The following is a 17,002-nucleotide window of genomic DNA, read 5'->3' as shown; positions in this document are numbered from 1 at the left end:
TTCAATTAAGGTCATTAGTCACTTATCTTAAATGGAGGGGCTGCCGCATTCAGCCATTATCACATATATCCCTAATTAATTAGGTAATATCCTATTACCCAATAATTAACCAATTACTCACATAATTAAGAATTATCTCAACTTACTTAAAATACTACTCATTTTTAATACACCTTATAGATCATACTATCGTGGTCATATGTTACCTTGTATGGTACTAGTCCCTAAATACTGGGTATTTTAGGTCGGGCCATATTTTATCCCAAAATATAAAACTTCGACGAAATTCATTTTCTTCGATTTGCTTACCCTCTCACCTTCACCAATTTACTTATCACTTGTTTCAAATAGCATAATACTTATAATCTCCAAATAATCTTGTCCTTAACTGATGTCAATTATCTAACGACAAATTTAACGTACAATACTACAGGGTGTAACATCGTCGTAATAAATTACTGCAGAGCGTAACATTGTCGTAATAAACTGCTGCAGAGCGTAACATAGTCATACTAAATTACTGTGGAACGTAACATCATCGTAATAAATTACTACGGAGAGTAACATCGACGTAATAATGCGAGGCATAACATGATTATTCCGAATAAGCCTTATGTCAAAAGATATATGTTCAGTATGTATTCTAATGTTCTTGTTATGTTATGTTCTATTTGAAAATGTGCTCGAAGCATGAGTTGCATGTCTAAATGTTATAACTTCAAGTCGTGATTCAAATGAAAGCTATTATGCCAAATTGTGTAAGAAATCTCAATGTGCTTACCATTCTTATTTGCTCATATTTGGACTTATAGTCTTGGATAGAAATGCTTTGTTGTTGATGATCCGTAATGATGTTTGAAAGTGAAAGAGATGAACATGAAATATGAAATACGACCAACATGCCAAGGGTGACATTGTGTTATGGACATTCGCGCCAATGAAATGACTGATATACAAAAGATAAGGAAATGAGTTGTCAATACTTTAAATAAATAAATACCCTGGGAGTATCGTTAGTCACCATGGAAGGGTAGGTTGAAATTGCCTAACCAAGAAACTACATGTGCCGGTGTAGGAGTGAATTATGATTATACCCCTTTATTGGGATGAGATGATTGCTAGAAAAGTGTAATGTCGATCCACATGACATTGTGGTGAGACGGTATAGCCGGTTAGGTCATGATCGTATGCCATGCCTCACACTTGGTGGTGATTGTGCTTGAGATTATGATTGAAACAATGACTAAGATTGAGATAATGATTGTGATTGTGGTTGATGTCTTTGGGTGAGACGGCCTAGCCGATCGGTCCGTGATCGGACTCCGTACTTAAATCACAGTGGTATATCGATGCTAAGATCTCCCAACCTAAAATACAGAAATTTACTTGAAAACTTGTCTTGATCCTCACTTGATGTTTTGGTATTGTTTGAGGCTCTCATTGATTTTATGATTGTCCTTCCTTATGTACTAACGTCCCTTTTTATGGGGGCGCAGCATCTTTAATTGATGCAGGTGGTTCCACACGAGGCGGCTTTGATCATTGATAGCAGTACACCCTCTTCCCAGCTAACTTGGTGAGCCCCACTTCATAACGAGGTCGTATATCTTTTGTTCCTTGTATATTGGGTTTTGAGGTATAGCTGGGGCCTTGTTGCCGACAATATCACCGTACTCTTTTGTATCTATTAGAGGTTCCGTAGACATAGTGTGGGTGGTACGTTGGTGTTGGGGAAGTCAAACTAGTACTGTTGTATTTGTATCACACGTTCCACTTCAAATTATGAAAGTATATGTATTTTGAACTTTATAAATGATGTAACTAATGATAATGAAATGGTGTTGTTCACATGATCCTCCTCGTTGTCTAATTAATGAAATGGATCTCATCTTTATTAATGAGTAAGTTTGGGTAGAAGGTATTGTATAGGCTTGCTCGGCTGGGGTATCTCGGTTGAGCGCCGGTCGCGCTCCCCGAGGTCGGGGCGTGACAGGATTTTCACCTACAAACCTTGGTTAAGTGATTCTAACCCATTTCTAATTATATTCCATCAACATATCGTAGATTTTAACATCAAAATCATGTAATCAAAGTGAAAATTTATGAAACTTTGTCACGTTTTGGAAAAATAAGAAATTGAGTTTTGAGAGTCGATTGAACTCGGATTTTGAAACTAATCACAGATATGAACTCGTGGGGTCATAGGTAGTCGGAATCTACCATTGGACCCGGGTTTTGACTATGAGGGCCCCGAGTTAACTTTTGCTGACTTTTTGGGAAATGTGTAAAGATCTTAGCTTTGTCTTTGAAATTGAATTTCCTAGCATTATTTGATGATATTAAGTCGATTTTGGTTAGATTTGAGCCATGTGGAGGCAAATTGTAAAGGAAAAGCTATTTCTAAGTATTGAATTGGCCTAGTTGAGGTAAGTGTCTTGCCTAGCATTGTGTGGGGGAACAACCCCTTAGGTTTGATATTTATTGATTCAATTGTGCTAAGTGAAATCCGTGTACGCAAGGTGATGAGTGGGTACACAGGTTGTACATGGTATAATAAATAAAGAAAAACTTGAAGTGGACATAACTGATGCAACCAATTCAGCCTCTACTTGTTTTGGAGAATGCTTTTCTACACGGCGCCACCATCTGCATACAACATTCTTCCGACCCATACTGAAATGCAGCAACCCACATACATCGATTAACAAATACAAATAAACGCACAAAAATTCTATGATATTTAAAACCCAATTTCTCAAAATGTACTTTGAAATCTAAAAATTCCCCTTAGAAACTGTTATTAGAAGAAGATAGAAATGAAATCTGAAAAAACTCCCACGTCAAAGGAATGATTAAGTGTGTAATTGCCAATGAATTTTTCATGGTTTGGCTACGTGGGTTTTTTAAAAGCGAAGGGAACATCTAGGTGAATATTAGATCTTCAAACAAATTAAATAAGGCAAATTAAAAGGGGAAATCCGCTTAGGCCGGCCGGGTAAATAGTTTGGGCCGCACAGGTAAGAAAAGTATATCCTTGGGGCTTTGTTATAAAATGGGTAAATAGTTTGTCTTAATGGGAATAACATGATAATTTCTCAGTTTTAATGTGTTGTTGTCTGACAGGATAAAGACTCGTGACTTAAATTTGGCTTGTGGTATCATATACTAGGTTAATAACGCAAGGAAGTATTGTACTTTCTTCTTTTCAATTTGTATGGAAAAATTTGACTAGTCATTAAATTTGAGAAAGAAATATTTTTTCTTTGAAATTTGTATCTTAAATATTTTATGACATTCCTCTAACTATAAAACTTTTAAAATTTGTGCTTCTAAGTTCTAAATATTCCACAATATTTGTGTGACAGTAAAATTAAAAAGGACACATTGCCACATAAATTAGGATGGAAAGAGTAATAGTTCTTATCATTTCATTAATTTTTAATTTGACTAATTAAGTGAACTTAAATTTGACAAACATATGACACTTGAAGTGATATCAAATATTCGGTGAAGTCTTAAAACAGAAAAGTTCATATACATAACAAGTTACTACAAGGAAGTGGTCTTTTGGTGTAACGATCCGGCCAGTTATTTTGAGCATTTGCATTATGTTTGATGGTTTGAGGTCTTGAGTAGCCTCATATGATGCATTATTACTTGCATATATGGTCGGTTTTGGTTTTCGAATGGTTCCGAATTTATTTGGATGAATGATTCTCAATTTGGAAGCTTTAAGTTGTAAGAGTTTGACTTTTGTGTAGACGACCCTGGAGTGGTATTTTGATAGTTCTGATAGGTTTGTATGGTTATTTTTGACTTAGGCGTATGCCCATATTTGGATTTAAAGGTTCCTAAGTTGTTTTGGCTTGAATTGCCGGAAGTTGGACTTAGGCGTTCCATTATTTGTTTGTTGATCTCCTGATCAAACATGTTAATTGCTGATCTTGTGGCGTAATTTCCTAATTTGAATTAAGGTAGTACACTTAGCATGTCACCTATATTAGTTCATAAGTATGTATTTGATATTCGTTATTCATGTACATGTATTTTTGTATGTGCTTTCTGTGTGATATGGACTGTGTTGATAGTACGTGAGTTGTTTGTGTTGATCAGAGTTATGTTGGCACTTAAGTTATCCTTGCGGTGGTTATATATTGCACGTGACTTGTCCATGGAGCGTGTGGATAAGGATCCATCCCCCCTAGGATCACCCTCTCATGTTTCTCTCTTGATGATGTACACGCGGCATGAGGAAAACTAGTCTTCTCTACTTGCAATTTCCTTGGATGTATACATAATTACTCTATCTCTTCTCTATTTTCTAGCTCCGAAATGTATATATTCCTTTAAGCATATCTTCTCTATTTGCTAACTTACTTAATGTGATGAGACACATTACATGTCTTGTCAATATGTGGATTTATGTGACTTGACTTGTTTAATCATGCATATCTTGTCGATATGCAATTAATGAAGGATTATCTGGTATTTCACGCAAATCTTCTCTATACACTTGATTGTTAAATGAAACAGAGCGTGTTGCATTATCTTTGTGTACCGAGGTGGCCTGATCTATGATTTATGAGTTGCTGATAATATTGTTGTGTACTTGTGAGATTTTTGAAAATAACATGTTATAGCGAGTATCATTAATAATTCTTGCCACTATTATCTCGCCGAGGTTAGTTATGATAGTTGCATAGTATATGAGGTCGGTTGTACTCATACTGCACTTCTACACCTTGCATGCAGATCTTAGAGCTGAGCTGCTATGCATGACAAAAGCTGGAATTGAAGATGTACCTGCTTTCCAGATATAGCTACCATTTGTCCTTGGTAGTTTTGGATTCGTACTATGTTTGTGTATATTTCTAACAGATATTGTATTTATTTTCATACCAGCTTTGTAAATATAATCTTAGTGGATCATGACTTTTATTACTAATCCTTGGGTTATTGTATGGAAACCCAGATACTTTTGTTTGTTGATTACTTATGAACATAATTAAAATTGTGTAACTATTGTTTAGCTTACCTGGTAGGTTTGGTTAGGTGCCATCACGACTAGGTGAAATTTAGGGTCGTGACAAGTTGGTATCTCAGCTCTAGTTTCAATGGTTCTACGAGTCATGAGCAAGTGTCTAGTCGAGTCTTTCTAATCGATATGATGATGCCCATACGTATCTTCGAGAGGCTACATGGCATCTAGTAAACTTCCCATCTTTCTTTCCTTATCGTGCGACATTGATTCATCTTGAAATGTATCTCATTAATTTCCTTCCACCCACTTATATGTGATGTTTAGCACTCGGTATCAGATGTGCATCGACGACTTGTGTTGTCATGGATTGAGGGCAGGTTTCAGTGTTGTGAAGGTAGGCCAGTCTAGAGGACTTAAGGGCAGGTTCAGAATGGAGCTTGGGCTTAGTGGTTTCAGTTATGTGAGTATGTGGTTTTGGACTTATATGTCTGGTAGTGTCCCTATGAGTATGAATAGTGACTCAGTGATTGGTTGGATAGCTATATAATGAGTATTATGTGACTGAGGACTATGCTTAGATGGCTTGGAGTGTGTATCCTACTTGTGATTCAGAGTTGATAATGGGATTTTCGTGTTTGCATATGATGTCATGATTGATGTGGTGCGATATGTGGGATATAGGTATGCATGTACAATGTTGCAATTCCATTTCGAAGAGGAGGCCATGAGTTCTAGACAGCATGGACGGTTTCAAATGCTTAGAAGAATGTTGGTACTATCTGGTATCACCATAGAATGGTGTGCATTTTGAAAGACGCATTGTGTTTTGACTTGCAGGTACTTGACTAGTATTATAGGAATCGCATGGTTCTTGACTGTTGATATTCAAGATGGCGCGGAAGATTCATGAGAGTGTTTCTCGTGAGATGATTGTGTATGAGGGGTGTGTCAGTCCTTCGACTGGTGGAGTTGGGATCAGATGTGGAGATTGTTGTATTTTTGGGATTTGGAGACTGTGAGTTCTAAGTGGCAGACCATTTCTTAGTTGTGGACTTAAAAGATATGGCCAGAGTTAGACAGCTGATGGCATGAGTTATTGATAGGTTACTATTTTTGGAAGGTTATTCACCTATTTCTAGAGGATTGCAATTGATTTAGGGGCCTATTGGGAGGCCTAATAAAGATGTATATTCTACATTGGATCGTGTTTATTTAGTCCGCACATCTATTGTTGAAGGGTCTATCATTGGCTAGAGTTGGTCGTCTTCGTGATCTAATAAGTTCCATGTGTTACTCTTCTATCCCGTGGTGGGTTGTGAGATTGATGAATATTTACACACATGATGTGATTCTGTTTATGTCTTGTGGCGAAATTTGAGCGAGAGGGGTCTTGGAGTGTTGAATGGTGGATTGCGCCTTGGTTATGGTCTTCTTGTCTGTGGTATATTGTGCAATCTGTTTCTCTATGGTGATGCTCATGCACTTACCGTGCTTGCTGTTGATATACACCTGTTTGGTGAGTATGAGAATTTGGGCAGCGGGTAATCTATGTGGACCAGTATATTAGGATCGGGTTATGCGTTGCAGCAAAGTTATATTGGGATATGATCCTTTGTGCTTATTTCGTGTATTTTATTTCTCCTCTGTGAGACGGGTTCATATTATTTCTTTTTGTGGTAGTATCTGTTGAGCTTGTGGGATGGTTCTCTCATTTGGTTCTCCTTCTATCATTGTTTACATTTGAGTTATTGCTTGTTTGGTGCACTGATCGCATTGTATAAGGCTCTAGGTATCATTGGTGTGTCCGATCAGTCGAGTATCTTGCACTAGGTGAAATAAGATTCTTGGAACTGGAATTTGTGCTATCGGATTTGGTTATGGTAAGTTGGAAGACTAATGGCATTCACCAGCTTAGAATTTGGGAATGGTCCGTATCAAGCGAGTGAGCTTTGTGACTTGTTGATCTGATGATTGGTTATGAGTTTCTACGTGTTTCTTTCATCCTTGACAGTGTACAATTCGTTAATGAGTATCTGAGTTATATGGTATATCATGTGAAAATATCTTAGGATATGATGCAGAAGTTGGGGTGCAAAAGCGATGCCGCTTCTGCGATACTAGTTGCGCAGAAGCACGACCACAGATGCGGCTCAGGAATCGCAGAAGTGGGAGGTCGGGAGATTAGGTGTACTCGCGGATGCGGGATTTTCTCCGCAAAAGCAGAGCCGCAGATGGGCTATGTTGTCCGCAAATGTGAAATAGCTGGGTAGTTTATTTATTTCGAAGGGTATGGTCATTTTTCATTTGTTTGGAATTGTGGAACTCGACTAGAGGCAATTTTTGGAGGGTGTTTCACTACAATTGAAGGGGTAAGTGCACTTTACTTGATTTTGATATAAGATATTGATTACCTATGGATTATTACACCTATTTTATGTGAGTTAAAGATGGAATTTGGGAGTTTTTTACAATGGTTTGGGAGAGTGAAATTTTGTGATTTGGGGTCGATTTGAGGTTGGATTCGGGTGAAACACACATATTTGGACTCGTATTGGAATGGATGTTCGCGATTTGTAAGTTTTGTCGTGTTCCGAGGTGCGGTCGTGGTGCGGGCCCGAGGTTGAATTTTCTGGTTGACTTTTCATCTTTTTATCAAGATCTTGGTTTTATTGCTTAGGGTTGTTTCCTATGGCTTTTATTGATGGTATTATGTTATTTTAGCTAGTATCTAGCAGTCCGAAGTTTGATTCACGCGAGAAGGGATTCTTAGCGTATTGATTTGGCTTGCTTAAGGTAAGTATCTTATCTTAACTTGGTTGACGCACTAGTTGCCTTAGTTTTTAGTGATGGATTCATGCTATGGGTGGCATACATGTGAGGGTATTGAGCCCATGTGCGCGCACCAGGGTATTATCCACGCTCGAAGTCGTGATTAGGCTATTACATGCCTTGAATTGATTGCTAAGCCTCATCTTATCATGTTTCCTATGTTGAACTCCCTTTGTGATCTAACTGAATTAGGTTAGATATCATTTGTTGGTTGATCTCCTGTTCAAACATGTTAATTTCTATTGGAGTAATCGCCTGATTTGAATTATGGTAGTACACTCCGCATATGCCTACACCTTAGTAAGTCACATATATCAGTTCATGAGTATGTAATTTGATATCCATTGTTCATGTACATGTATTCTTGTATATGCTTTTTGTGTGATTTGGGCTGGGTTGATAGCACGCGAGTTGTCCGTGCGGATCTGAGTTATGTTGGCACGTGAGTTGTATGTGTGGTGGTTATATATTGCACGTGAGTTGTCCGTGCAGAGTGTGGATAAGGATCCATCCCCCTAGGGTAACCCTCTCATGTTTCTCTCTTGATGTTGTACATTCGGTATGAGGAAAATTGGCCACTATTTGATTTAGTTATTGCATTTCTTCTCTAGTTGCAATTTCCTTGGATATATACATGATTTTGCTGCATCTCTTCTTTATTTTCTTGCTCCGGAGTGTATACATGCCTTTATGAATATCTTCTCTCTATGCTACCTTACTTGATGAGATGAGACACAGTATATATGTTCTCTGTTTATGGATCCGTATGACTTGACTTGTTTTATCATGCATATCTTCTCTATATGAAAATGATGAAGGATTATCTAGTATTTCACGCATATCTTCTCTATACGCTAGATTGTTAACTTAAACAGAGCATGTTGCATTATCTTTGTGTACCGAGGTGGGCTTATCTATGATTTATGACTTGATGATAATATTGTTGTGTACTTGTGAGATCTTTGAAGAGAACAAGTTATTAGCGAGTATCATTAATAATTCTTGCCACTATTACCTCGCCGAGATTAGTTATGATACTTGCAAATTATATGGGGTCAGTTGTACTCATACTACACTTCTGCACCTTGCATGCAGATCTTGGAGCTGAGCTACTGTGGATGACGAAAGCCGGCATTGAAGATGTACCTGCTTTCTAGATATAGCTACCACTTGTCCTTGGTAGTTTTGGATTCAAACTATGTTGAAGTATATTTCAAACATATGTTGTATTTATTTTTGGACCAGATTTGTAAATATAATCATAGTGGATCATGACTTGTAGAACCAATCCTTGGGTTATTTGTATGGAAACTCATCTACTTTCATTTGTTGATTACTTATGATCTTAATTAAAATTGTGTAACTATTGTTTATCTTACCTAGTAAGTTTAGTTAGGTGCCATCATGACTAGGTGGATTTTGGGGTCGTGACATTTCGGTATAATCTCCACACATAAAATGCAAAAATTTGAAGAAAAGCATAAAGGAGAGTGAAATAACAACATAATGTAATGACTTGACCAACCATTTTGCGTATTTGAACTCTGTTTCTCCTTTTGAAGCTTCCCGTATGTGTGTTTGAGGTTTTATGACTTGCGGGGACGGCTGGTTTCGTTTTGGGGAGGATTTGGATTGATTCGGAACCATTGGTTCTTAGTTTGGAAGATTAAGTTGGAAATATTGACCGAGTTTTGACTTTTGTGAAAACAACCCTAGAATGGTGTTTTGATGGTTCCAGTAGGTTTGTATGCTCATTTAGGACTTAAGTGTATGCCCAAAATAGAATTCGGAGCCTCCTAGGTTGAATTTGCTCTTTTTGTCGAATGTTGGCAATTTGAAGGTTTAGAAATATCTTAAGTTCGATCATGGTTTGACTTTACGGCTACCGGGTTCGAATTTTTGTTTCGGGACTTGGTATATGTCTGGTTTTTCATTTGGAACTTGTCTGCAAATTTTGGTGTCATTTCGAGTTGGTTTGGTAAGAACCGGACGCTTGGTTGTGATTTTAGTAGTTCTTGAGTTTCATTATAGTTTTCATATGTTTTGGTGTCCGATTCGTGGCCCCGGATGTTATTTCGGTGTTTTGAGTTCATGAGCGAGTTCGTATGATGTTGTTAGACTAGTGTGTATGTTTGGTGTGGAGTCTCAGGGGTCGGGTGAGTTTTAGACATTTTTTGGATTGGTTTGGACTTGGTTTAGAACTGCTGGTGTGCTGGTGTTGCGGTTGTCGCAATTGCGAGCATCAGTTTGCAATTGCGAAGAGGGCAGGGGTGTCAGGTGTCGCAAATGCGATTCCTTGATCGCTATTGCGAAGGTTGTTCATTGACTGGGCTGGTCACTTTTGCGACCTGGGCAGACATCGCAAATGCGATGTCTGAACCCAATTTCTCCTCCGTATGACGTTGTGCTGATACCTAGTAGCTTCGACTAGGTAAGCCTAACATTTGCGGAATAATGAAATAAAAACATAAATTTAACAACTAACTGTAGCAATAACAACATAACTGGGTACCATGCCACTTGGCATGTACAATAACCAACTATTCAAAAATACACAGTAATCCCAAAACCTGGAACATCGTGAATCACAAACTACAGAAAGAAAGTCTAGTGTCTCTATACATCAGAGTCTAATAAAAGAAAAATACAAAAGATAATGGACATGGAAAATAGTAGAAGGGGACTCCGAGGTCTGCGGCGCGGCAGATATACCTTGAAGTCTCCAAAGCTGTCTCGGCTCACTGATAGTGCGGTTAATAAGGAGCACGTGGATCTGCACACGAAAAACATGTGCAGAAGAGAAGCATCAGTACACCACAATCGGTAACCAGTAAGTGCCAAGCCTAACCTCGTTCGAGTAGTGACGAGGTCAGGTCAAGACCCTACTGGTAGAAATAATAATAAAGAAAGGCAAGAACGATATATTGCAGTAAAATAAAGACAGAAATTTAACAAGAAAGAATTTATAGAAGATAACAGCTCAGTCACAGAGATAGCAACAGGGGATCTCTCGAGATACCGTCTCGTAGTCCCAAACGTAGATGTGCAGGGGGTTCTCACGGAATACCATTCCGTAGTCCCAAAGTATATATGCAGAACATGGGAATCTCCTAGAATACCATTCCGTAGTCCCAAGGTAAATATGCAGTACAGGGGGATCTCCTGGAATACCGTTACGTCATCCCAAAGTAAATATGCAGTACAGGGGGATCTCCCGGAATACCGTTCCATAGCCCCAAAGTAAATATGCAGCTCAACCAACAGAAATACTAGTTACAGCAAGAAAACATACAATTTAGACTAAGTTCAAGTCAAGGAAAAGAAACATGAATTTCACTAAACATGCTGCACAGAGTTTAGATAGGCAGTTAAGACACGTAGGTATGCTATTCTAAACTAAATAGGATAGTTACATATGCTAGTGTAGTTCAAATAAGGAGAAAACAGGTTATTACTTAATGAAGAACGTGGTTTTACAACAAATAGCCCGCGTACGTACACGGTGCTCACATATCAAAACAGTACCAATTCCTAAGGGAAGTTTTCCCCACACAAGGTTAGGCAAGCCACTTACCTCGAACCAAGCTCAATCAATCGGTCACAATGCCTTTCCCACGAATATCCGGCTTTCAATGGCCCAAATCTAGCCAAAAGTAATTACATATCATAAATACAACCATAATAGACTCATCTAATTAATGAAATCAACACTTTAACAAATATTCTGAAATTCGCCCTAAAAAGTTGACCCGGCCCCATGTCTCGGAATTGTATAAAAGTCACAAAATATGAACACCCATTCACTCACGAGTCCAACCATATAAAAATTACTTAAATCCGACCACAAATCCCCTTTCAAAACTCGAAATCTTTGTTGAAGAAGTTCTTCAAATCTTCCCAATTTCAACCCAAAAATCCTAAAAAGAGGAAATTAATGATATATTAGTGGAATATAACCATAATGGAGTGCAGAATCATTACCCAATCGATGTCTCTGAAAATTCCCCAAAATCTCGTCCAAATCCGAGCTCCCACACTCAAGTTTTGATAAAAATGGCCAAACCCTCATTTTTTAAATGTTTAATACTACCTAGTGATCCCTAAATCGCGATCGCGGAAATAGCCTCGCTATCGTGAAGAACAACTTTGCTGCCCCAAATATTAACTCTATGCGAACGCATAAAACACCACGCGAATGCGATGCTTTGGCTCTCAAACTCACGCAATCGCGAACATCCTCATGCGTTCGGGATGAGCAAAATGTGTGGCCCAACTTTGGTCCACTTAACCCTACGCGAACGCGACGTTGTCTCTGCGTTCATGAAGCACCACCTCATTTCACTACGCATTCGCATGCCATTGTCCGGAAATGCAAAAAAAATTCCATCCTCTCGCCAAGCTAGCTTACGCGATCGCGAATCACCCCACGCGATCGCGTATATGGAAACTAGAACTCAGACACCACAAAACTCCAGCAACCTCCAAAGTCCAAAATTCGATCTGTTGGGCATCTGAAACTCAACCGAGGCCCCCGGGACCTTAACCAAACATACCAACAAATCCTAAAACACCATACGAACTTAGTCGAGCCCTCAAACCACATCAAACAACGCTAAAATCACGAATCGCACTCCAATTCAAACTTAAAGAACTTGAAACTTCACATTTCCACAATCGATGCCGAAACCTATCAAACCATGTCCGATTAACCCTAAATTTTGCACACAAGTCGTATTCAACATTACGGACCTACTCCAACTTCCAGAATCGGAATCCGACCCCGATATCAAAAAGTCCATTATCGGTCAAAATCTCCAAAAATTCTACTTTCGGCAATTCAAGCCTAAATCAGCTACAGACCTCAAATTCACAGTCCGGACATGCTCCTAAGTCCAAAGTCATCCAACGGAGCTAACGGAACAGACAGAACTCCATTCCGGAGTCGTCTTCACACGTTTCCAACTACTGTTAAAGTATTAAGATTTAAGCTTCCATTTTAGGGACTAAGTGTCCCAAAACACTTCGAAATCGAAAACAAAACCTCCCAACAAGTTACATAAGCATAAAAAGATACGGGGGAAACAGTAAATAAGGAATCAGGGGTATTACTCTCAAAATGACTGGTCGAGTCATTACATCCTCCCCCTCTTAAAACAATCATTCGTCCTCGAACGAGTATAGAGACATACCTGAAGTGGTGAAAAGATGAGGATAATGGCTACGTATATCCTGCTCGGTCTCCCAAGTCGCCTCCTCGACCGGTTGTCCCCTTCATTGAACCTTCACGGAAGCAATGTTCTTGGACCTTAGATTTCTGAATTGCGTGTCTAAAATAGCCACTGGCTCCTCAACATAAGATAGATCCTTGTCCAAATGGACTGAGCTGAAGTCCAACACATAAGACGGATCTCTGTGATACTTCCGGAGCATAGGAACATGGAATACCGGATGAACTCCTACTAGGCTGGGAGGTAAGGCAAGCTCGTAAGCAACTTCCCCAACTCGCCGCAACACCTCAAATGGACCAATAAACCTTGGGCTTAGCTTGCCCTTCTTTCCGAACCTCATAACACCCTTCAAAGGAGAAACCTGGAGCAAGACCCGCTCTCCAACCATGAATGTAACATCGTGAACCTTCCGATCTGCATAACTCTTTTGTTTGGACTGGGCTGTGCGAAGTCTATCCTGAATCACCTTAGCCTTCTCTAAGGCATCCTGAACCAAGTCCGTACCCAATAATCTAGTCTCGCCCGGCTCGAACCAACCCACTGGGGACCGACACCGCCTACTATACAGAGACTCATACGGTGTCATCTGAATGCTGGACTGATAGCAGTTGTTGTAAGCAATCTCTGCAAGTGGAAAAAACTGATCCCAAGCACCCTTAAAATCTATCACACAAGCGCGGAGCATATCCTCTAGTATCTGAATAGTGCACTCGGACTGTCCGTCCGTCTGAGGGTGAAATACTGTGCTCAGCTCCACTCTAGAACCCAACTCCTACTATACAGCTCTCCAGAATCGTGATGTAAACTGCATACCCCGGTCAGAGATAATAGATAACGGTACGTCATGAAGCCTGGCGATCTCAGGGATGTAGATTCGAGCTAGCTGCTCGGAAGAATAGGTAGTCATCATAGGAATGAAATGAGCTGACTTGGTCATCCTATCTACAATCACCCAAGCTGCATCAAACCTCCGCTGTGTCCGTTAGAGTCCAACAATGAAATCCATAGTGATGCGCTCCCATTTCCACTCCGGAATCTCTAACTTCTGAAGCAACCCACCCCGCCGCTGATGCTCATACTTCACCTGTTGGCAATTTAGGCACTGAGCCACATACTCCACTACGTCCTTCTTCATCCTCCTCCACCAGTAATACTGCCTCAAACCCTACATCTTTGTGGCACTCTGATGAATAGAGTACCACAAGCTATGAGCCTCCTGAAGAATCAATTCACGCAAACCATCTACATTAGGCACACACAGCCTGCCCTGCATCCTCAATACGCCATCATCTCCAACATTGTCCTCCTTAGCATCACCATGCTTAACCGCATCTTTAAGGAAAAGCAGGTGGGGGTCATCATACTGACTCTCCCTGATGCGATTATAAAGAGAAGACTGAGAGACCACACAAGCCAACACTCGTCTCTCCTCAGAAATATCCAATCTCACAAACTGGCTAGCTAAGGCCTAAACATCCAATGCTAAGGGTCTCTCTACTGCTGGAAGCTATGCTAAACTCCCCAAACACTCCGCCCGGTGACTCAAAGAATCTGGACAGAGTTCAGATAGGCAGTTAAGACACGTAGGCATGCTATTCTAAACTAAACAGGATAGTTACATGTGCTAGTATAGTTCAAATAGTCTGTGTTATTACTTAGTGAAGAACGGGGTTTTACCACAAATAGCCCGTGTACGTACTCGTCATCTCACGTACACGGCGCTCACATATCAAAACAGTACAAATCCTAAGGGGAGTTTCCCCCCCACAAGGTTAGGCAAGCCACTTACCTCGAACCAAGCTCAATCAATCGGTCACAATGCCTTTTCGATGAATATCCGGCTCCGAATGGCTCACATCTAGCCAAAAGCAATTACATATCAAAAATACAACCATAATAGACTCATCTAATTAATGAAATCAATACTTTAACAAAACTTCCGAAATTCGCCCTAAAAAGTCGACATGGGCCTATGTCTCAGAATCGGGTAAAAATCACAAAATATGAACACCCATTCACTCACGAGTCCAAGCATATCAAAATTACTTAACTCTGACCACAAATTCCATTACAAAACTCGAAATCTTTGTTGAAGAAGTTCTTCCAATTTTTCCCAATTTCAACCCCAAATATCTGAAATTAAAGAGGAAATTAATGATAGATTAGTGGAATATAACCAAAATGGAGTGTAGAATCATTACTCAATCGATATCTCTAAAAATCCCCCAAAATCTCATCCAAATCCGAGCTCCCAAACTCAAGTTTTGATAAAAATGGCCAAACCCTCATTTTTGAAATGTTTAATACTGCCCAGTGATTCCTTAATCGCGATCGCAGAAATAGCCTTGTGATCGCGAAAAACAACTTTGCTGCCCCAGAAATTAACTCTATGCGAACGCGTAAAACACCACGCGAATGCGAAGCTCCAGCTCTCAGACTCATGTGATCGCGAGCGTCCTCACGCATTCGCGATGAGCAAAATGCGTGGCCCAGCTTTGGTCCACTTAACTCTACGCAAACGCGACATTGTCTCTGCATTCGCGAAGCACCACCTCACTTCACAACGCGTTCGCATGCCACTTTTCACAAATGCAATGAACAATTCCATCCTCTCGTTACGCGATCGCAGATCACCCCACGCGATCGCGTATAAGGAAACCCGAACTCAGACACCCCACACGATCCGTATGGGAAATCACTCACATAAGCTAAATACGCGTCACACCCCTTCTCAAACTTTCGTTGAGCCTTAAGAAATAAAATAACTCTGCGTGGAGTATACTCTAAGGTACCTCTCCACTCTAATCGCAGTAAACATGGCATAGCCAGTATCACGGTCTTAGCATGACAATTAAGAATAGAATAATGGGCCGACAACCAGTCCATGCCCAAAATAATATCAAAGTCCACCATGTTGAGCAATAATAAGTCGGCTCTAGTCTCAAAACCACAAAGAGCAATCAAACACGATCGATACACATTGTCCACAATAAGAAAATCTTCCACATGAGTAGATACATAAATAGGGGAACTCAAAGAATCCCGAGATACGCCCAAATGTGGGGCAAAATAAAAGGACACATATGAATACGTAGAGCCTGGGTCAAATAATACCGGCGCGTCTCTATGATAGACTGTAACAATACGTGTAATGACAGAGTCGGAAACAACTGTCTCTACACCAGTCGGAAGAGCATAATACCTGGCCTGGCCTCCCCCTCTAGGGCGACCTCGACCTCCACGACCTCCACCTCGAGCTGGCTGAGCAGGTGGGGCGGTAGCTAGTGCTGGAATCATGGCCTGAGGACCCGGTGAAGCACGTGGTGGCTGAGAAGTCTGTGGAGGTGCGCCCCTCCTAAATTTGGGCCAATCCCTCACCATATGGCGAGCGTCGCCACAATCAAAACAAGTTCTTGGAGGGCGTGGCTGGTATGGCTGGCTCGGGCCAAATCTGCTGGACTGGCCACTAGGAACACCCCGTGCAGGAGACACACTAGATACTGGCGGTGCATAATAAGGCTCCCGGTGCTTAGAAGGGGCTGGAACACCGCAGGCGGGTGGAAGAGCTGAATGAACGGGGCGACTCACATAACCCCTACCATGGCGAGTTGCTGGGGCACGAGCTCCAGAATAAGAACCAGTCTCTCGAGACCTCTTGGCCTCTCTCTCCTCTTGGTCCCGGGCAAGCATCCCTCTAATATCCTGGCAATACTCACAACCTACTGATAAGGGATATCCATCTCCAACTCCCTGGCCATACTAATTCGGATACTACGTTGGAGTCCCACAATAAATCATCGAATCCTGGCAACCAAGGCCGGTGCATGTCGGGCCAAATCACTAAAGTGGAGTACATACTCTGACACAGTCATAGCACCCTGGTGCAGCAGCTCAAACTCCGTGTGCCAAGAGTCCGTTAGGCTCTGAGGGACATACTCTCTCCAAAACATGTCCGAGAACTGAG

This window comes from Nicotiana tomentosiformis, chromosome 12 (genome assembly GCF_000390325.3).
Source record: "Nicotiana tomentosiformis chromosome 12, ASM39032v3, whole genome shotgun sequence".
NCBI classification, from domain to species: Eukaryota; Viridiplantae; Streptophyta; class Magnoliopsida; order Solanales; family Solanaceae; genus Nicotiana; species Nicotiana tomentosiformis.
The sequence above is the reverse complement of the archived record's forward strand: the minus strand, read 5'-3'. Positions refer to the sequence as shown.